The sequence below is a fragment of the Haliotis rufescens genome, unplaced genomic scaffold (genome assembly GCF_023055435.1).
Source record: "Haliotis rufescens isolate VD_foot unplaced genomic scaffold, xgHalRufe1.0.p SCAF_7, whole genome shotgun sequence".
NCBI lineage: Eukaryota > Metazoa > Mollusca > Gastropoda > Lepetellida > Haliotidae > Haliotis > Haliotis rufescens.
Window position 1 is genome coordinate 22,700,817 of NW_025964361.1, and position 21,359 is coordinate 22,722,175.

At 41.2% G+C, this 21,359-nt stretch overlaps 1 protein-coding gene across 5 annotated transcripts in view; it reads right to left on the bottom strand.

Annotated features, from left to right (window-relative positions):
- The window catches only part of LOC124139848, a 142,932-nt gene that overhangs the window by 79,179 nt on the left and 42,394 nt on the right, over window positions 1-21,359 (bottom strand). The window contains exon 1 of one of the 5 annotated variants that reach the window (XM_046507229.2): window positions 5,269-5,330. The exons of 3 other annotated variants lie outside the window; for them this stretch is intronic. The gene's annotated coding sequence lies outside the window, so the exon portion shown is untranslated. Of the gene's footprint in view, window positions 1-4,159; window positions 4,181-5,268; window positions 5,331-21,359 lie in introns of those variants that run through there. One more of the 5 variants, XM_048387740.1, reaches the window with a different exon arrangement.

Genomic DNA, 21,359 nt, shown 5'->3' on the forward strand with positions numbered 1-21,359 from the left:
CAAGGACTCGGAGTGGCTGTACTGACCCGGTGCCAGCATGCTGTATCTGCACAGATGGATACTGAATGTTTATGCACTGCTGCACAGTACAGGGATACACAGGGATCAGATACGTATGTAGATATGCGCTACCAGCTCCTCAGCTCGGCGCGATAACGCTTCTTAATGTTTACATGAGTGTGTTTTTGTACGCTAATTTGCTTCTTTTAAAATTAAAACCCCACGAGGACGGGCATGGTGTTCACAGGTCAACTTTCATAATCGGGCGAAGAGCAAGGGTCTTGTGGCTTGGAACTACTAGTTTTACTTACAATGTTAGTAAATTTATTATTATTACTATAATTGTTGTGTTTTTGTTCGTGGTGATGTCAGTAGTAGTAGGGACCGCCTCCGTGGTCCAGTGGTAGAGCGTCCACCCGGAGAGAGGAAGGTCCGGGGTTCGATCCCCGGCCGCGTCATACAAAAAGACGTTAAAAGATGGTACTCGTTGTTACCTTGTCCCGCGCTCGGCATTAAGGGGCTAAAACAAGGACTGATCGGCTCGGAGTCGGCCTGACGGGGCGGTCGGGTAGCCTAGTGGTTAAAGCGTTCGCTCGTCACGCCGAAGACCCGGGTTCGATTCCCGACATGGGTACAATGTGTGAAGCCCATTTGTGGTGTCCCCCGCCGTGATATTGCCGGAATATTGCTAAAAGCGGCGTTAAATCATACTCATTCACTCACTCACTTCGGCGTGACGAGCGAACGCTTAAACCGCTAGGCTACCCGACCGCCCCTTGTCGTAGTAGTAATAGTTGTAGTAGTAGTAGTAGTAGTAGTAGTAGTAGTAGTAGTAGTCATGTAATCATGATAATAATCATGGTCACCGAAACCTTTACATCCGTTAACACAGCACCTTGGAGATAAAGAGGTAAATAAACACAATTAAAAAATAAAGTTCATTGTAATCTCGACTGTTGAAATATCATCATCTGGCTTTTCATTACTGCATTAATACCTTTGGTTGCCTAGGGGGTACTTCATCCTGTCACAGGCCCATTTGTAAACATGACTGAATGTTATTGTCACAGGCACGTCCAGCCACGATGGAAGCCATTGTGTTAAACCGGCTGGAAAATCAGCATTATGCGAGTGTAAAATAACACTTAAACCTCGGCGAAAACAAAATATCGCTTTCAAACAGGAGATCACAAAGTACGGGTTCGAACATGAAGCATTATCCTCAGATCTCTACGCATGCGTAGTGAGTACTGCCAAGTCTGACGGCCATATTGAATTCCCGTCACAGGTGACATTCCTTCCCTGGGGCGTCCAGTCAACTGGAGTGCAAATCCCTACTCGCTGTTGTCTCCCGTGGATTAAAAGCATTAAGTCTGGTTATCACTTAACACTAATCGCTTTTGCACATTTTTAGTTTGAGGCAAAAACAATTGCAAAAAGATAACAATAATAAGATATGCCTTGATGACACAACTTAATGGGAATATCAACAGACGTTGCGAGTAGTTTGTTTAATGATTATGACAGATTGATATGCAGAGAAATCTACAATAGGTTTAGCACATGTATCAACTGATTAAAACAAGTTTCAAAATATTTGTATCTTATCAGGAGGTGTTCTTAAAAATGCATGTCCTACCTCAACGACATTTGCAAACGTTGCTGATGACGATTCCGACATACCTCATTGGTTGATAGAACATCAACTCACAGTAAATCTGAAGGACATTGCAGCTTTAACGTTAAAAAATATCTACCACTGCGAAAGTGATATTGAAAACAACATTCTTTACCAAGCGATTGTAATCGGATATATTTGAACCTGGAATATTTCTTTTGCAGAAGCCCAATACAAAGAACACATTTAAGGTTATTCATTAACAAACTTATAATGTCAAAGTATTTCACTGTCGTGGGAGGGTTCTATGTAAGAAGTCGGAGTCGGATTTGTTCACACAATGTTGATGAGCTAGGAATGAGAAGACCGTCATGGTGCATGTTTTATGACCTCCACAAGGCCTTAGTTTATTCATCGTTGCATGTAGAGTTTCATCCAGCTATTAAACAAATATTTAATCTGTTCAAGGCATCTGTACATTAAACAGTCGACGGGCTTGATTCTCATTAAGCATGAGCGTTGATAGGACTACGCACATGACACATTTTCACATGATAGGAAACACAAAAGCACACGCACTAAATCTCTACACAGGTATTTGGACAATAAAATAATGATAGGCAGGTTGTATAATAGCTACAACGTGGACGGAGGGAAGTGTGTGTGTGTGCGCGCGCGTGCGTGTGTGTGTGTGTTTTGAATGTGGAAGGAAACGCAAGATGTATATACCAGTAGAGTAAGATCAAGGATCTTAATTGAGGCAAATGGTGGATTCGAACCCGCAACCATCAGTTCCTGGTAGCGAAGGGACCTTGTAACGCCCTTGGTCACGCGACCGCCTTATCGCCCTTTTCGTTCTCATAGGATTTCCGATACAGGCACATGCAGGTCTCACATAATGGGTGCATGCATACCCGGGGTAGTTTCATCATTATATCCGCATCCGCATCCGCTTGTACTCAGAAAAGGCGACGTAAGGAGGATGGGTTTTCCGCGTAAGACTTCAAAGAATTATTCTTAATGAATTGAATTTGAGAAACAAAATTAAGATTTTTAAAAATACTAGTTTGGTATGCAGTGATTAAAGTGATTAAAGAAATTAATTATGAATAATTAGGTCAGTCTTTGGTTACCAATGTCCAGATAATCATATGTTCGAGATGTACCGATAAACTAATTCCAGGTTATGAGATGATCAGACACACCCATGTCTGGATAAACAGGTGGCCAGTAAAAAACAGTACCCGAATTAACAGAAAGACAGAAAAATCATGTCCAGATTATCAGGTGAAAAGATGAAGCCAATGTCCAGATCAACAGAAAAAAAACCCAGAAAAAGTAATGTCCTATTTAACAGGTGACCGGTTAAACCCAATGCTCGGATTAAGAGCTGACCAGAAATATAATGTCCTGATTAAGAGGTTATCCAGTAAAAACCAATGCTCGTATTAATGGCAGACCAGAAAATAATGTTCTGATTAACAACGAAACCAATGCCCGGTTTAACTGAAAACCAGAGAAATAATCTCCTCGTGAACAGGTGACTAGTAAAACCAATGCTCGAATCAACGGCAGGTTAGAAAATAATGTCCTGATTAACAGGTGACCAGTAAAACCAATGCTCGAATCAACGGCAGATTAGAAAATAATGTCCTGATTAACAGGTGACCAGTAAAACCAATGCTCGAATCAACGGCAGATTAGAAAATAATGTCCTGATTAACAGGTGACCAGTAAAATCAATGCTCGAATCAACGGCAGATTAGAAAATAATGTCCTGATTAACAGGTGACCAGTAAAACCAATGCTCGAATCAACGGCAGATTAGAAAATAGTGTCCTGATTAAACAGGTGACCAGTAAAACCAATGCCGGATTACAACGGCAGACCAGAAAATAATGTCCTGATTAACCGACTATCAATCAAACTTAGATAAAGACAGATAAACGAACAAATGTCTGGAATAACTGATGATAAAAAAACTTAATCAGATGCTGTTATCCATGCAGCGATAAAGGTGTGTCCGGAGTAAAGGGTTCTGGACAATTCAGGTTAGACTTTTCATTTACGTACTTTCAAAGATCTCTAAACACGTGTGAAGCAGTGGCACAGAACTGCTGCATCAACATGTTGTTTTTATGGATCACACAATGGACATTTTATTCAAATATAGGCGTTGTCATTAGTTTTCTTGTTCATTACTATTGCATTCCATGTGCAAATTAAATTTAAAAACTGATACACTCAATTTTTAAATTCGTATCATATTATTAATATTATTAATATCAACAAACATATGTCAAGCTCCCACGTTAAATCAATAATCAATATATTTTCATATAAAATACCTGAACCATTTCCTTTTACAATATACAAATTAGTATGACCAAAGACGGACAAAATATTATCCAATCACTAAAAAAATTATGTTACATAGGTAAATTAGCATAAGCACGAGATGGATATGAAAAGCTGCTGCTGATGATGATGCGAGCATAGCGTATATGATAAATCAACAAGCCAGGATAAACACAGTCCTACCTGTCAACGTGTACCACGCGAGCTCACACGGTGAGTGGCACATCAACATTCTACACTGTGCATATAACATTGAAGTATGATGCAACCGCGTACATTACGTGCAAAACCACGTTAGACATCTCGGAAAGGGGTGATGCAACACTGGTCACAAAGTTAATGCATTACCTGTCAATCGTTTCAAGTAATTTTTTTTCAAACCGGTGGGCGTTCGATTTTTAAGATATTTTTCGTCAAAGGTAAATTTTCGATTTTTAGATATTAGTTTAACTCAGGTGGGCTTTGTAGTTTGACACATATAACAAGAAATGTATGTTGTTATGTCGCTACAGCGTCATTTCATTCGCTACTGGATTCAAGTCATGTTAAGTATATAGGAATCAGCTTCTTGTGAAAAGAACGATTTTGATTTTCCAAATAGCTGTGTTATGCAGCATTCAGACAACTGACGATCAATCTTCAACAGCGATCAATGCAAGAGCACCTGTGCGTGAAAGCTCCATACAGCGTTGAGGCTATGCAGCGAATACTGAGCGTTGACTCAAGAATTACAGCACTGTGAGTGATCAACGTTACCTGTCGCGAACACCTGGCATCATCACTATTTGAAGGTAATCCACAAACAATGCTTATGGTGTAGTCGGAATCGTACAATGGCCTCTGATTTTAGCAGAGATTTCTTATGATTTCCTTTCCGTAGTGTGTGAGTGAGTGAGTGAAAGTTCTACGCCATTTGTAACTCCATTAGCTTGTGGTCATATCAGAACGGAAGGTATCGTTATAAAATGGACTTTGACAATTAGGCATACATGTGTAAATTCTATCTCAGATTTGTCTGTTTCTAAGTATGCGTTTCTCAGTAGTACAGCAGGCTGACTGGGGGATTAGACATGCTTACCCAAATAGCCCTTGAAACGAACCACCAATGTTTACCAAATTTTAACACTATGAAAACATCCCTGAGGAAATTACCCGGAAACCACTTATGGAATAGGAATTGGAACCGAGCCAAAACGTAAACATAATGTTCTAAACTAATATTTTGAAGTGGGTTTTCATTCTGCCTCATCGAGAACCGTATAGATTATTTTTTAGCCTCGGGATTCACTTACCGTACACTGAGCCGTGGGCAGTTACTCTGCAAGTCCATATGACGGAACAGCCTGAAAAATACTCCATGTCGGAATTATGTGCAATACTGGACCGTGTGTTAAAAGTATGTTTCAAGTTTTGCAGATCAATACACTTGCTTCATTTCTTCTCCAGGCCAATTATAATTATCTCTGTGTTGCAGAAGGTCAAGCTGGTCTTTCAACACCCTTCTACAGCAGCAAACAATTCTTGGTTCTCTTTAAATTTCCCACCATGCAAGTTAATTTCAAATATTAACATCGGTGGGGTCAGATCTGAAGAATAAGATAGATGGTGTAGACGCTGGTATCCAATACGAGACATTGCAACATGACTGGTACGAACTCGGCATTGTATTGATGGAGGCGAACACCACACCTACTTGCCGCGACACTTCTCTTTGATAGACTCGCACAATCTTTTCAATATGTTGCAAAAATATTCACCTTCAATAGTTGTTCCTCGTGGTAAATAATCGATTTGTATTATGCGAAGGTGACCTTAACTGTAAGTTGATCTGGTTACATGAAAAACCCAAAGTGTTTTCGCTACATGCTTTCGTGCTTGCACTCGGGATCATAGTGATGGGTAGTTCTGGTATCGCCTCGTTGTTAATATTCTCAGTTGTTGTTAAACATGATGAAATAGTTGAGAAATATGTGCAACAGTTGCTGCCTGTGGGGATTTGGGTGAGGTGAAACTAATATGCTTCTGTTATGGTGATGCAAGAGGACACGTTCAACAGATGGCGTGCGGGGGAGTGTAATTCAATATGTTACAATATGTTATGAGGTGCAGTATCAGGTTAGCAGGCAGATTGTATCGTATGTGCACAATGTGCACGCTTGACTGCTGCTAAAATATATGCATTGACAAACACGTGATCTATAATAACTTACTGAACATGTACTTACAGAAAGGGTTTCTATTGACACCCGTATCACAGTGTGAATGACACAGTGTGGTACGACAGGGCATTATAGGTGAGAAAAGAGTATAGTATTGTCGGGTACGATAGGACCCCGAGATTTATCAGTATCGTATGGAGAGATAGAGTACAGTACTTCACGATGAAATAAATATGGGATACAACTATGATGCGGTGCGGTGCGGTGCGGTGCGGTGTGGTGCGGTGCGGTGCGGTGCGGTGCAGTATGAAATGGAATGGGGTAGAGTGGTATGTGGCGTGGTGTGATTATGACATGGTGTGTTGTATGTAGTATGGTATGGTATTGAACGGTCGTTATGGTACGGTATGGTATGGCATGGCATGAGTCGTTATTTGGTGATAAACGGAATGTCATGTTATTTTCTGGGTCGTGATTTTGTATGTTACGGTGTAATATGGATAGTGTAATATGAAATGGTGCTTGATTACGTGTGATACGATACTTTATTTGCCATTCATGCTATGGTGTTTCACCGAATGATACCATGGTGCGTTGTGACACTGCACGACACAGCATGGTATAATAGTGTTACGTCTGTCAATTAGGACTGTGCGTTTCACAACAAGGCGGACGATGGGTCTCAGTTCAACTACGTGTACAATAACATGGTTCAGTTGATGTTTAGGTCATTGCTCCCATAGACAAGGAAAATATAACTCATATTTCAATTTACCTCTTGATGTTCCAGTTTCGCTTGCTGTTGAGTTCTTTAATTTTCTTCCGACAAAGAATGTGTTTATGTTAGCCCCTTGCCATAATGCGCAGTCAGGTTTCATCGGCAGTAATTTCTCTCCTCAGACAGTGTTTAACATAAAGGAAAACTTTATGAATATGAACGCAATAATGCGATGAATAAATGATATTTTCTAACGAAAGTTAACGATTAAGTTTGGTTCCTTAACAAACAGGCATATTTCCAAAAGAAATAAAGAGTTTCTTGGGTGCAGCTGTAATATGCCTCTGTTAGTTTAAAAACGGTAATTAACTTGAATTAACATTTTGTAAAAAGTCTGCTCAAACCTCACACGGCACATGGCCATGCGTTTAAGATGTAACGGCAGCAGATTCAGGATACCTGGCACCAGCCCTTATCATGAAGCTGATTCTGCCAATTATGCTAATTTGAAGTATGTAAACACGAAACCTTGATCAGATTCGATAGCCTCGTTACGACGTCGCAGCGACGACATATAGCCTCGCCGTGACGTAATCGTGTGCGGTTAGCTGACCCGACGCTGCGCACATCTGTGCGCAAACACATGTGCATCTGCAGCCTGATTATGTAAGGAAACGGCTGAGGTAGGACACCTGCCTCGCGAGTTGGTTGAGGTTGGGCGAGAACGACGATGTGGAGGCCTAGGGGAGAAGGACTGCTCACAACACAGCGGTAAATAATTGACTGGGAGGTGAATCTCCCCTCGCGGTGTTTCAAGCCACACACGAATTGTCAGAGTATATTGGGGTCCCATAATTACCCTACGTTTCATACGGTACAATGATGCATTTCAGAAAGCACATTGTCACATCGCTGGATCCCAGCAAGTGAGTTATACGTAGAAAAGCTGTAGCATACGGAGGTCAGACACTGTATAGCCCTGCACTCAGGCAGTGGACGGATGGGGATGCAGGGGTGCCATTCTGCTGAAGCGCCGTAAAGCGAAGTTGCGTCCCATTGGCCCACCAGCAAACTATGATTGTGGGTTCGAATCTTTCGGTTATGTTTCTCGGCTTATCAGCATCATGCCCATCTCGTGGGTTTTGCCAAATGTGTTAACGTCTTGAAGCTGCATCACTTCGAGAGTTTCTCCCACTCACACGTTTATTTATCATCCAATCCTGTCCTCCCCAGGAGATATGGGTAATATCAAATAAAAAGCATCACAATGTTTTTCAGAATCTGTTGACGTCATCGGTTAGCAAGACGTCACAGTCGAATGACATCACTAATCTTCCTGCCACCGAAAATGGTTGGCTGTACCCGTTACAACCAAAACGCTGATGATTCAAAGAATTACTTTATTAGCGTTTATATGGAGGTTAGACCCAAACAAATTTTCAGTTATATCACGCCTGTCATGTTTATGTTGGAGGAAATGTGACGCATGTTGTAGACGTCCACCACTTTAATGAAAAAACACAGACACAGGTATGGAGCTGTCAAATTAAAATCCACCTAATCTGAGGCTCGAACCAATGAATACCGGATTCTGTTACGGCTAAGGCAGCAAAACTTAACCTGGTCCACCATTTGTGGCGTCAAAGATGACTTGACTACCAGTGCCCTCGATATTAAACTTGACTTACCATTGACACGTGTTGTGTGCGTGTGCGTGTGCGTGTGCGTGCGTGGGTGTGTATGGTTGCGTGGATAAATGTAGTTTATTTAGTAACTTAATAAACAAACTACAACCAAAATATGTATTTGTTCTTTGTGCGAACTGAAAGCTGTTTAAGAGTGAAGAACGGGGTGTCTATTTAACATTATTTTGACCAATAGATTGATAAATTCATAATACATCCTGTTATTTGAATATTATCTGTTAAGTGTATTTATTTTGTTCCTGTGCAAAAGTACACTTACGGAAAAAGTGTTAAATGTTATACTATACTATCTGGCGCTCGGCATTAAGGGGCTAAAACAAGGACTGGTCGTCTCGGAGTCAGTATACTGTGTCAGAGTGGGGTATTCATGTGAAACTGCGGCATGGTATCTCAGTGTGCTAGCACTATGAATCGGCATCAGTCCGGAGTACTACAAGCAGCCACACACACACACACACACACACACACACACACACACACACACACAAACGCATGCATGCACGTCGCTATATAAGTGCAATAATCTTGGACGCGTCGTTAAACCCCATTTCACCTCACCTCACCTCATTCGTCTGATCAATGTTTTGTCATAAATTCATCATCAAAACCTATGTTTGGTAACAGGAGACGGGAGGGGTGGCGTAACAACTCGGCGTGACCAACATTTGCGCTGATACAGACGAGGCAGCGGCGGCGCATTGAAGACAGCAGATGAGATCTAACAGCCTGGGGATATTGTTTTAAATGTCAACCTGTTTACCGGCTGTTTCTGGTCCTGTCGTAGGTATCGACCCATCTCATCCCAGACATTTTCTAAGGGGGAGAGGTCTGGAGAAACAGCCGGCCGTGGCAGTGCATCAGCATCAGCATCATGCTGTCTCCAAAAATCTGTTACAACACGTACAACATGTGGACTGACATTATCCTGCTGCAACGTGACGTTACGTCCCTGCATTTGCACAAAGAGAAGAACATGATCTAGAACCATGGCGGCACAGAAGTGTACGCCATTTAAATTGTCATTAACGATGATGAGTTGTGTTTTCCCATGAGTTGTGAGTCCACCCCATACCATTACCCTTCCACCCACAAACTGACCACGTCGAGTAAGGCAAAAGTCGCTAAAACGTTCTCCAGGACGCCTGTAGACCCCTGCACGACCATCAGATCTGTGAAGATGAAAGGTGGACTCATCTGTAAACAGGATGCTATCCCAGTCTTATCTTCTGAACCTCAGGCCTTTCTAACAGTGACATTGAAGCCAAATTAGCCGTATCGCTGGACGTCACGGCAGGATGTTGTGCTCCCTCAACCGTTCTCAACCCAGGAATAGTCCGAAAGGTTAATATTGCAGTCCTGTATCGATTCTGTATATGCACCAACGGAATATGGTTGTCTTGTTGACGTGTTGTTTCACGCGTGGACGACCGGCCCGTGTCGAGTGTTGACCTGCTGTAGATATCGTCTCCAAAGAGATGATATTATGTATCGATGAGCATTCATTTAGAATTTCGGGCAAATTCGCCTTGAACCATTCCTGTTTGCAGCATACCAAGGCGCGTAGACGTTGATTTCAGCAAGCCGTGGCATTGCGTAAGCGTCATTTACGGCTAAACAAAAGTGTTTTATGAGCACCTGATAGCTATCATCCCCTAATTACAATCATTGTGTGCTGTTCACATTCAAAAACAACCTGTATGTGTATCATGTTCTCAACAAACATCAACATTGTGGTCCGTGCATTAACATGCACGTGCAATTGTGACCTTAAAGGTAAGGAGATGTCTTCATGATTATGTATTGAAAGATGCATTATTTAATTTCAGAATATATTTATTGTTATTAAATTTTATATGAAGCACAGTTATTTTTACGGCATTTGTATATATTGCAGTTGTAAATTGTGACACTGGGTATTGGTCAAGCTGTCATTTACCATTTATTCTCTTAATGTACTGCTATTTTTTTTAACATGCCCAAACTATAAACTGAAAGTGCAACAGAGTAAAAATGACTTCATTCATAGAACCTGTCATTTGCTGACTCGGCTTTTTCATCACGTATACGCATAAGGGAAGTACTCCGTGATTTTTTTTTTATCAAAGAATGAATTGATTCAGGATGAGGATATGGGCCATGTGTTGATATTCCTGTGTGTACACTTCCGGACCTAGGGACGTCTACAGGGAGATGTGATGCAGCAACTGCTTGCAAGTGTCACGCAGTTTAACATTGTTCACATGAGGAAACAGGCCCCATTTAGAGACAAAAACAAAACCTTACGTTTTAAACTGAAGTAAAGAACATGTCAACATCTCCTGAAATGTTTACATTTAAGGCGGATATAATCTCAGCTGCCTGTTTGATACATATGAAGAAGTTAGAGTTTAAGAGTTATAGTCAATTAAGTATTTCATAATATTTCATTAGAAAGTATTTGTGATAAGATGTTCATGTGAATTAACCTCATTCCTACACTGGCGTGACCTCGAACAGCTGGCGCGCCTTCAACATCGCACGTTCACTCTTATCGATTTGGGCGCAAGTGCCATTTATTTCAGGTTTTCAATGAATGATGTTTGCCTGTGAGTGTCTCTCAAACGGTGTACGTGAGGCGAATCACTTCCCTGCATGTGATCGCTTCACACGTACTCCTATCCCGAAACCTCCTAAAACCGGAAGTTCCCACATCCAGCGCCATCTATTGACTGAAAGGGGTTTACAACCATTCCCATTCACGTCTCCACAGCCCGGTTAGAGTGCCGCAGGACTACTTTACCAAGGGGCAACAACAGTGTCTTTTAGCAGTAGCCAATAATTTCTCTTTGTCCATAGACTTTAATTTACTACACAGCCATGTCAAAAACTATGCCATCTCATTTAAATAGAATTGTCCAAGTAATTTATTTAGGTCTATACAGTTGAAATCATTCAAATGAGAATTGTATGGATGTGTGTGAAAATTGAATTTAGAAGAATAAAAACCAAGACTAAGGATGATCGCCTACGAAGCCACACCTCCGTGAGAGATTAGATAGTTAAAGAGAAGTTAATGACAAACCACTGGTGATACATACAAATCAGTTTTCAAGATTACAGTGGCGAAATTGGCTTTCCATACCTTCTTTTCTCAGTTAGCATTCAATGTCTGTGGAGAGAGCGTGTTTTAGAAACATCATACATTGCCGCTCACGCGCAGATAAGGAGCATCCGCTGCTGCGTCAGTGTCCGAGCAACCTACCCCATCGTTGTAGTCCCCCTGGTAATTTAAGTGAGAAAACAATTTGCGAAATGCCATACTTCCTTATAGATAACATCTGTGTGAAATTGGGGGATAAGACATTAAGGCAAGCAGTAGGCAGCCCCATGGGCACCAATTGTACTCCCTTCCCTGCTGATCAGCCCATGGGCACCAATTGTACTCCCCTCCCTGCTGATCAGCCCCATGGGCACCAATTGTACTCCCCTCCCTGCTGATCAGCCCCATGGGCACCAATTGTACTCCCCTCCCTGCTGATCAGCCCCATGGGCACCAATTGTACTCCCCTCCCTGCTGATCAGCCCCATGGGCACCAATTGTACTCCCCTCCCTGCTTATCTGTCACTTTATGCATACGTGTCAGAATTTCTGCTTGGATTGGCCAAATAAAAACAAGGGAATTTGGTCAAGACATTTCACTTAAGCTTCATGTACATGCATATGGATGATCTTATATCGTTCAATAATTGTCAAAAAGCCAATTCAATTCCCTGAGTTACCCACCTGAGCTAAAAATACAAGAGACCAGTGTAACAGACTCATCTGATATTTACACCTATGCAAAAGATTAACATAAACATGACATACACACTGACATGAAACTTTCCACAAGACTTTCCAATTTTCAACTCTTCCTTGAGGTCGAGCAATATTCCAGAAGCTCCAACTTTGGTGTATACATTTTAAAACGCTTGAGGTATTAGCATAGTATCACTCTTTCTTCGAAGATTTCAAAAAGCGAAAAATGACTCTTGTCCAAATCTTGTTAAATCAGGACTACCATGCAAGTCCTTAGTAAGGTGCCCTTAAAGATTTATACTACTAGACATATTGGACAATTGACTTGTCTTTACATGTGTTTGTGACAGGTGCCACCGGTTGGGCAAGATACGAACTCTGTTTCTAGCAGAGATTGCACTTGATTATGGAAAGGGTTTTGTCACTTTTAGTAGTATGTGCCTATAAACACAGACATGTTGAATTTTGTAAATACCTTTGCCCGAGACCGGCAAGAACGCTGTGAGGTTCTGGACAAATGGGTTTCCAGAATTAATTAAGACTTAAAGTCACATCAGGAATATTTCAGTATATAGTTTCCAGAATTTACACGGGAGGTGTTGTATAACAAATATGCACGGTCGTGTTTTGGTATTCTACGGTTTAATGTGATATTGATAGTGTAGTGTGGTATGGGACTAGATTTGGTATGATACGGTACTTTACGATATGGCATGTATGATTTGATTTGATGCAACGATGTACGGAATGTTACACTGGTGCAGTATGACACTGCCCGACACAGCATGGTATGATATTGTTACGTCTGTGAAATAGGCGGAATGTTACACTGGTGCAGTATGACACTGCCCACACAGCATGGTATGATATTGCTACGTCTGTGAAATAGGCGGAATGTTACACTGCTGCAGTATGACACTGCCCGACACAGCATGGTATGATATTGTTACGTCTGTGAAATAGGCGGAATGTTACACTGGTGCAGGATGACACTGCCCAACACAGCATGGTATGATATTGTTACGTCTGTGAAATAGGCGGAATGTTACACTGGTGCAGGATGACACTGCCCGACACAGCATGGTATGATATTGTTACGTCTGTGAAATAGGCGGAATGTTACACTGGTGCAGTATGACACTGCCCAACACAGCATGGTATGATATTGTTACGTCTGTGAAATAGGCGGAATGTTACACTGGTGCAGGATGACACTGCCCGACACAGCATGGTATGATATTGTTACGTCTATGGAATAGGCGGAATGTTACACTGGTGCAGGATGACACTGCCCGACACAGCATGGTATGATATTGTTACGTCTGTGAAATAGGCGGAATGTTACACTGGTGCAGTATGACACTGCCCAACACAGCATGGTATGATATTGTTACGTCTGTGAAATAGGCGGAATGTTACACTGGTGCAGTATGACATTGCCCGACACAGCATGGTATGATATTGTTACGTCTGTGAAATAGGCGGAATGTTACACTGGTGCAGTATGACACTGCCCGACACAGCATGGTTGATTTGAGAGTGTGCATGTACTTGTATGTTTCACAACAAGGCGGTCGATGGGACTCAGTTCATCCTAACTACGTGTAATATAACGCGTCAGGTGCTGTTAAGGTCAGTGCTCCCATACATAAAGTAAATATAACTCATTGTGGTGCAACCAGACTCTTCAATTTTGTCTAACAACGAATGTATTCATGTTACCCCCTTGACAAAATGTGCAGACAGGTTTCATCGGCAGTAATTTGTCATCATGCAGTATTAAACATAAAAGATGGAGTTATGAATATGAACGCAATAATGCGATAAGTAAATGGCATATTCTAACGCAGCTTAACGAATAAGTTTGGTAAGGTTGGTTCGCATATTTCCCAAAGAAATACAAACTCGGAGATTCTTGCTCAGTAGCTTGATGCGTCGTTAGGCATTTAACAGAAACCTATGATCGTGAGTTCGAATCCCGGGTACCCCTGATTCTGTTTCTAGGTTTATCAGCACCATGCTGTTCTCGTAGGTTTCACCATAGTGGTGAACGCCAAGGATCTGCATCACATCGAGAGTGTCTCCCACAGGAGATATCAAGATCAAGAGTCAAATGACATGATCACTCTCTCTCCCACTGAACTGGTTAGCTGTACTATGTACACCCAAGACACTGGTTATTGCTCACTGTTAACAAACTGAAAAGTCCAAAGAATAATGTTCTCACCCTCGGATATTTTAAACTTTAATCACAACTCTTCGTGATGGAAATGTTCTCGGAAGACATTCGGATTAGATGATCAATGTTATTGAAATAATGTACAAGTTGTACCAAAACAATTTTGTTTCAAGCTGTTTATTTGTTTGGGTTTAACGCCGCACTCAAGAATATTCCAGCTACATTGCGGCAGTCTTTTAAAAAATCAAGTCTGGAACAGACAATCCAGTGATTGACATCATGAACATCGATCCTCGCAATAGGGATACGATGACATGCATCGACCAATTAGCGAGCCTGACCACCCAATCCCGTGACTCGCCTCTTACGAGAAGCATGGGATGCTGAAACCACCATTCAATACTACCAAAGACCCCAAACAATGAGTGACTAGTCCATTGACGAATGATCAATAAGTAATAGGACAAACATCAAGGACGAAATAATGTTGCTCGGCCTTGACCTATTGACCTCGAGATATCTCAAGGCTCCAGAAAAGGTAGGAGTTGCATCAACGCGGAACAGCTGACCGCGGGTCAGATTCGAGATAAACGTGACTTTTTTTTTCTATTCCACTTCCATAAGAGTACCAGTATTTATACATTTTATAACATTGTTTTGGAATCTATTCGTTTTCACGTCAATCAAATTCTTCATTCATAAACAGCTTCATTTGAAAATCTTTTTCACCCCTTTACGCACAAGGAACGTATAAACATATAAAAAAAAAATGAATTGAGTGAAAGAGGATAAAGATTATGTGTCGCTATTCCTGTGTGTACACTTCCCGACCCGTCTGGTGGGAGATATAATGAAACAACTGCTAGAAAGTGTTAAACTCTGGTCACAGGAGGACAAAAGCAAAACCTAACGCTTTAAACTGAAGTGAAGTACAAATAACCTCAGCCGTCTGTTTCACACATAATTCGAAGTTAAAGAGTAAAATATTCTTTTATGTAAGAACAAAATTCTGAAAGTTCCCATGTGAATTAACCTCATTCCTGCGCAGACGTGACCTCGAACAGCTGGCGCGCCTTCAACATCGCACGTTCACTCTTATCGATTTGGTCGCATGCGTCATTTGTTTGAGTTTTTCACTGAATGAAAGTTTTCCTGTGACTGTCCCTAAACTGGTGTACGTGAGGCGAATCACTTCCCTGCCTGTGATAGCTGCACACGCACTCCTATCCTGACACCCGCCAACCGGAAGTTCCCACATCCAGTCCGTCTATTGGCTGAAAGGGGTTTACAACCATTCCCATTCATGCTTTCACAGCCCAGTTAAACCACCGAAGGACGTGTCTAACAAGAGACAATTCGATTTTGATGTAGTGATATAGGCGCGGGTCACAGAGAAAGGTCATAGAAAAAAGTCTGCGGTTGAATGCGACACAAACCGGTCGCCCCCGACAGCTGCTTACCTGCGTCGCTATGGAAAAACAATCAGTGCTGGAGCCCACGTGCCGGTCGACACAGGCCCGTTTGCAGGTTTGACAAAACTTTGCACTTCCCAGAACTCCAGGGTGTAATTGACACTCGACGCATTACGCAATATAACAGTACCCACGTATGTCGTGTCGCAACAGGTGGCGACTGCGATATGTCAATGTTACACACTGCCTGTGTGAAATTCATACATGCGACATAACATGACCCAATGGTTAGGGTGTTTGTACGTCACAACTGCTATCGTGTTCGATGCCACATGTGTGGCAGAGGTAGACCAAGGGTTTTGAAAGAGGAGGTGCACTCTATACCAGTGTCACGAATGGAAAGAAAACACATGTTAGCTTGACACACAAGGTTCACTCTAATTGTATGTGCCAGTGTGTGGCGTCGTTAATCTGAATCCCCCTTGCTTGAAGTGTTGTTGCTGAAAGGGAACACGGTACTATAAACGCCTTAATTCTCAAACGCTTTGACATCAGATTTAAACAGCGAATGGGGTTGCATCCCTTGCAATGAATGTATATAGATATTAACGCCGTACCGATATGTTTGTTGTTTAACGCCGCACTCAGCAATATTCCAGCTATATAACGACGGTCTGTAAATACTCAAGTCTTGACCAGACAATCCAGTGATTGACATCATGAACATCAATCCACGCAATTGAGATACGATGACATGCATTAAGCAAGTGAGCCTGCCCACCCGATCCCGTTGGTCGCCTCTTACGTCAAGTATAGTCGCCTCTCACGACAAACAGTCGCCTCTTACGAGAAGCATGGTTTTCTGAAGACCTATTCTAACCCGGATCTTCACGGGTGGTACCGATATGAAAAATGATTTCTTGATGTTGTCAGGCTCGTTTCAGGAATATCTCTCTTTCTCTCGCTCTCGCTTTATCTCTTTTCCTCGCTGTCGCTCCGTTTGTCTATCTATTACTATATCTACACTCTCTCATTTCACGTCCCCTTTCTCTCACCCTTCTTCTTCTTCTTCTTCTCTCTCTTACTCATTTGTTTAACTCTTTGTTTGGAACCAAAATGGCCATCTCTCTGTCTCTGTCTGTCTGTCTCTGTCTGTCTGTCTGTCTCTCTCTCTCTCTTTCGAAGTATTCCAATAATCCGTAAGGCGACTTATTGAAGGTATTTATTACAAACGTTTTTCAAGAAGTATTTGTTGCGACTCAGAAAATAAAAAAACGAGTGGATTCCACTTTAATTCATAGACTTAACATGCTTATAACATGTATGGTATTCATGTATCGCAAAATGTGTAAAGTATTATGTAAATCAGGAACACACTTTCCCCACTGGCGGTTGCCGGCCAGCAATGGTATGTGCCTTTCACGACAGACTATTGCTGTAGCATTGTCGCCCTCTCCGGGGCGCTATTATCGGCTGATACATATTAGGGCAGCTGATAGTTTCATTTGTGTTATAAGTCGTATTCGACACAAGCATAGTTCGGGAACAAATAGTCATGTTAATTTAGTTAGAGATCATTGAAGCAGAATTTGAGATAGTTTTCTCAACATTGCAACTTTGCAAAATAGTTTCACATAACAACTTACTGAAGCAGTAACGTCACTTCAAAATACAGTGACGTCATCAACCGCTAAACCGTTTAGAGCGAATTCGGAACCACCTACCTAAAACCAAGAATTTTTGCCGAATATTTCTGAGTATGGGTACGTAATTAATGGAAATATTCAATGACAATGTTTTCTTTCATGAATGACATTAATCTCGTATCGGCTGAGAAACAAAATCGTTTTACTGAAATTACTGAAATAGTGAGAGAGTTGACTACTGTCGTTTTGAGAAATATTTTAGATTTATCATATTGTGTCAGCTTGAACTCAGAGCAAGGCCCAAACCCACCGTCTCGTTCATACATAATCTAGGCGAATCCTGCACCCGCGACCAGCGGATCCTGGAAGCTAAGGGGCACATAACCTCTGCACAGCAAGATCTAGGTGACTAGGCTGACTGGCCTTCGGTACCCCGACTGGGTAACAAGCGAGTAAAGGCTACAAAATCATTTCCTAAAACAAAAGAGTATAAAGTCTATTTTTGAAAGCAAACGTGTATTTAATAATCACAGAAATGATTTCAAATGGCTGCATCAACCATCACTTCTAAACATCAAAGGCCCCTTTGAAATTACTTCGCCAGAGACAGTTTGCCTTTAACGGTTAGATCTGTAATTTCGACCTTCTGACATAATGTGAACCCACTCGAACGGAATCGTCTACGGACGGTTGCTAAGAGTGTTATCAAGTTGTTTTGTGGATCATGCATGTTTCCAGCATAAGTCACCTGTTAGTCCCGACGTTAAAAACACTAACATGAAGCCCACGCATTTGTCCATCAGTCACTGGTGCGCGTGCTCTTAGTAACATATATGCATTGAATAATGTTGTGTCAATGTCGTGTTGGCTGCATCGTTGTCTATTCGTATGCGCTAGAATAATGAGAGTGTAAATTGATCAAAACTAATCGATTGTCTCACATCGGATGTTAACTGTTTTAGCAAGAGTAGATGCCGAGCTACGGTGATACGCTAGGTTAGCCAGAGCTAAGTCTTCAAATTTGGAAAACTGCTTTTAACATTCAAGCGTATTCACAAGCCTTTGAAAGAAAGTAACCCCTCTGTATTAGGTCACGAAGTTACGCTACGATCTGCAAGCAGACCAAGAAGTTCAATACTATCTATATCAGGTCAAGAAGGTACACAAAGATCAGTATCAGGTCAGGAAGGTACAATAAGATCTGTATCAGGTCAGGAAGGTACACCAAGATCTGTACCAGGCCAGGAAGGTACTCTAAGATCAGTATCAGGTCAGGAAGGTACAATAATATCAGTATCAGGTCCAGAAGGTACACTAAGACCAGTATCAGGTCAGGAAGGTACACTAAGACCAGTATCAGGTCAGGGAGGTACAATTAGATATGTATCAGGTCAAGAAGGTACATTGAGATCAGTATCAGGTCAGGAAGGTACACTTAGATCTGCAATAGGTCGGAAAGGTACACTTAGATCTGTATCAGGTCAGGAAGGTACACTTAGATCAGTATCAGGTGAGGAAGGTACACTTAGATCAATATCAGGTCAGGAAGGTACACTTAGATCTGTATCAGGTCAGGAAGGTACCATATGATCTGTATCAGGTCAAGATAGTACATTTAGATCAGTATCAGGTCAGGAAGGTACACTTAGATCAGTATCAGGTCAGGAAGGTACAATAGGATCTGTATCAGGTCAAGATAGTACACTTAGATCTGTCTCAGGTCAGGAAGGTACACTTCGATCAGTATCAGGTCAGGAAGGTACACTTAGATCTGCATCAGGTCAGGAAGATATATATAGATCAGTATCAGGTCAGGAAAGTACAATAGGATCTGTATCAGGTCAAGATAGTACACTTAGATCAGTATCAGGTCAGGAAGGTACACTGCGATCAGTATCAGGTCAGGAAGGTACACTTAGATTAGTATCAGATCAGGAAGGTACAATAGTATCTGTATCAGGTCAAGATAGTACACTTAGATCAGTATCAGGTCAGGATGGTACACTTCGATCAGTATCAGGTCAGGAAGGTACAATTAGATCTGTATCAGGTCAGGAAGGTACATTTTGATCAGTATCAGGTCAGGAAGGTACAATAGGATCTGTATCAGGTCAAGATAATACACTTAGGTCAGTATCAGGTCAGGATGGTACACTTCGATCAGTATCAGGTCAGGAAGGTACACTTAGATCTGTATCCGGTCAGAAAGGTACACTTAGATCAGTATCAGGTCAGGAAGGATATGTTCCAGGAAGATACAACAAGGATATGTACCAGGAAGACACAACAAGGATATGTACCAGGGAGACACAACAAGGATATGTACCAGGAAGATACAACAAGGATATGTACCAGGAATATACAACAAAGATATGTATCAGGAAGGCACAACAAGGATATGTACCAGGGAGACACAACAAGGATAAGTACCAGGAGGATGCAACAAAGATATGTATCAGTAAGATACAACAACGATATGTATCAAGAAGATATGTACAACAAGGACATGTACCAGGAGGTCACAACAAAGATATGTACCAGGATGATACAACTATTTGTATGAGGAAGCTACAGGGATATGTACCAGGAAGATACAACAACGATTTAATAAGGAAGATACAGCTATATATATCAGGAAGATACAACTATATGTATCAGGAATATTCAACTATATGTATCAGGAAGATACAACAAGGATATAATAAGGAAGATACAACTATATGTATAAGGAAGACGCAACTATCTGTATAAGCAAGATACAACAAGGATATAATAAGGAAGATACAACTATATGTATCAGGAAGATTCAACTATATGTATAAGGAAGATACAACAAGGATAAAATAAGGAAGATACAACTATATGTATAAGGAAGATACAACTCTATCTGTATAAGGAAGATACAACAAGGACATAATAAGGAAGATACAACTATATGTATAAGGAAGACGCAACTATCTGTATAAGGAAGATACAACAAGGATATAATAAGGAAGATTCAACTATATGTATAAGGAAGATACAACTCTATCTGTATAAGGAAGATACAACAAGGATATAATAAGGAAGATACAATTATATGTATCAGGAAGATACAACAAGGATATAAATGAGGAAGATACAACTCTATGTATAAGGAAGATACAACAAGGATATAATAAGGAAGATACAATTATATGTATAAGGAAGATACATTAAGGATATAATAAGGAAGATACAATTATATGCATCAGGAAGATACAACAAGGATATAATAAGGAAGATACAACTGTATGTATAAGGAAGATACAACTATATGTATAAGGAATATACATTAAGGATCTAAAAGGCACACTACGATCGATATATGTTTGCGTAACATAAGCACACGCGGTTAAATACCGTCTTTTTATGACTGCATGTTCTAGCCCACAGTTCCATGTTCCTTCCCATCTCTTTTGACAAACATCTGCTAACCCGTCATAATTTGCATGTCAATCGGACACATTAAAACTGTCAATGTCTAGCCCATAGTTTTTCATCTTTGGGAAAGAGACATCCACATCCTCTCCAACAATGCAATCCCCCGGATGCGCATGCGCGTTTTACGTATGACGTAACATAGACTTTTGTCTCGCATGGCCGCTTGCTTAACCTTTTCCCCAACTGCGCCTATGGCTCTGACTTTTTAAGTTTAACAAAATAACATATACTTTCTGAAAGCGGAAAATATTATGATGTGAAAAACGTCACATTGGAGATCGGGGTTAACTGGATACTTTCAGCATTGAACAAAAACAGCGTGG